Source organism: Haliaeetus leucocephalus, unplaced genomic scaffold (genome assembly GCF_000737465.1).
Source record: "Haliaeetus leucocephalus isolate CR32 unplaced genomic scaffold, Haliaeetus_leucocephalus-4.0 Scaffold2, whole genome shotgun sequence".
Lineage (NCBI taxonomy): Eukaryota > Metazoa > Chordata > Aves > Accipitriformes > Accipitridae > Haliaeetus > Haliaeetus leucocephalus.
Window position 1 is genome coordinate 2106527 of NW_010972438.1, and position 2288 is coordinate 2108814.

The following is a 2288-nucleotide window of genomic DNA, read 5'->3' on the forward strand; positions in this document are numbered from 1 at the left end:
GGCAACCGCCGAGCTCTGCGCCCCGGGGGAGGACCGGCGGAGACGGGAAGGCGGGGAGGAGGCGGGGCCGCCCCGCGAGGGGCGGGGCGGGGCGTCTGCCGCCAGCCCTCGGCCTCCGCCATCTTGGGCGGGGGCGGGTGTCTGCTCACACACGCTCAGCGCCGCCATCTTGGGCGGGAGGGTGTCCAGGCCCTTCAGGGCTGCCCAATTCGACGCCCCAACTCCCTTCTGGCTCGCCGTTCTGGCTGCCGGTGGCCCCCCGGCGGCCGTGCTGCGCTCCCAGCCCTCGTCCCCTGACCCGTCCCCAGCTTCCTGCTCCGCCTGGCCTGACAAGTGCCCTCAGCTGCCCGCTGAGGCCCTCAGAGCCACCCAGCAGGGTGGAGAGCGGCACCCCGCCGAGGCTGCGTGGTGATTTGAAGCTCCAGTTACAAAAGATGTGGATCGTGGGGGCTTTTCTTTGGTGCAGCCTGCAGTTTAACTTTAGTCTCTCGAGTTGGCCACCTGAGAGCTTCTGTTTTGTCCACTGAACCACTGAGCTGCAGCCTGCCTTGCGGGCAAATCCTGGGCTTGCCGAGGACTAGGGATTAAGAAACACTAACCATAATATTTTCACGTGACAAATGCAGAGTACTTTCTAAGCAAGTGAAATACCTCATAAAAACTGTGTGTGTGCTCTTAGAACTTCCAAAAGCTAAGGGTCAGCCCACACAACCTCGTTGTTCTCCGTTACTCTCACATGACCAGCCAGTCTCTAGAAGTTTCTGCCAGGAATCCATGCATTTTGCATGGACTTTTTCAGGTGATTTACTGTGGACCTTGCTGCTGTGCCAGTCAGGTAGCTGTAAGTGGTTATTTTCATTCCCAGCCAAGTTAAGCCTAGTTCTGTACAGTAAAGCCAATAGCAGGAGATTAGAAATCCCCCAACTTCAAACAGCAGAATGAGAAAGCAAACGTCGGCATGCTTTTTAAAAGGAAAGGGGACCGAGGTGATACAGATTTACAAGCTCTAGACATCATTTACATAATAAATTCCACAGCTTCTCTAAACATCTGTCCTCCAGAGGGACACCGCTGAGGATCCCAATGTTTGTATCGTTCACAAATTGTGTAGCTCCAGCTCTCCAGGTAGTTCAGCGGTGACTTCTGCAGTGTGAGGCCAAGGCAGGAGGGACATGAGCTGAGCAAATGAAGATGTAGCTGAAAAAAAAATTGCGAGTCGTCTGCAAGATGCCCAAGGAATAAGAATATTTTCCGTTCTCCTGAAGTACAATCTTTTTCTTCAGGATTTCTTCTGACATTGCAGAAAAATGTTTATGATTCAAATTAAGAGATATTAATGGATATTAAATAGGATTTGTTGGTTGTCAACAGGTTGGAAAACACCTACCGTTTTGCACTTGGCTGCAATGGTTCTCAAAATATTTTACAAATACAAAGGACCTAAGCCACTGGCTGAAGAGTGGAAACAGAGTCAAGGCTCTCTGCCATGCTTCATTAGCTTGCTGTGCTTCATTAATTCTGCAGCATTTTTCAGGGCATCAGGATTAGGCTTAGGATGATTTTCCTCCCTAGTGAGAGCTGAAGCGCAAAGTAACCCTGGCAAAGCTAGAAACTTTCTGCCTCCAGACACTCACTGGCTCCATGGCTGTTGGGGACCCGCAGCCCCAGCCACGCAGCCTCCGTAAACCCGAAGGTCTCACCCAACGCAGGCAGGAGGCTGCTTTTCCCCACCCCAGCACCGCGCTGGCAGAGGAAGGACCAGCACAGGCTGGGCTCCATTCCCCCCATCGCCCCTGGCCGAGCTACCTGGTTACGGACATCCCGGCTCCGAGGGGAGCAGGGAAAGCAGGTTAAGTAGTTTTATGGTGGGTGAATAATGAATAGAGAGGGGCCAAGCAGTTCAGACGGTGCAGAAGAGCACACAAGGAAGCAGTACGATTAGTACCTGGGCATTTTGGCATTGTTTGGCATTGCTCCTATTTGCAAAGAGCAGCAAATACAGCACCAGGTATGACCCAGTACCCCCAGAAGCTAACAGACCTTTTCCTTTTTTTCAGAGAAATGCTACAGCTTAGCTAGCCTAGTCCCTGGCTAACAAAAGTCACATATAGGAACTGCTTTTAAACACGGGCGGGCCTTGATGTAATGTATGCAGCTGGCAAACAGCCTTTCTACTCCTGGATGAAGAGAGCAGCGGTGTGTGCAGCCCATGAATTTGGGGCAGCCAAGCGCTGCACGCACCGCCCTCCCCAGGCACCCCTGCAGCAGCACGGCTCCGCTCTCCCCTC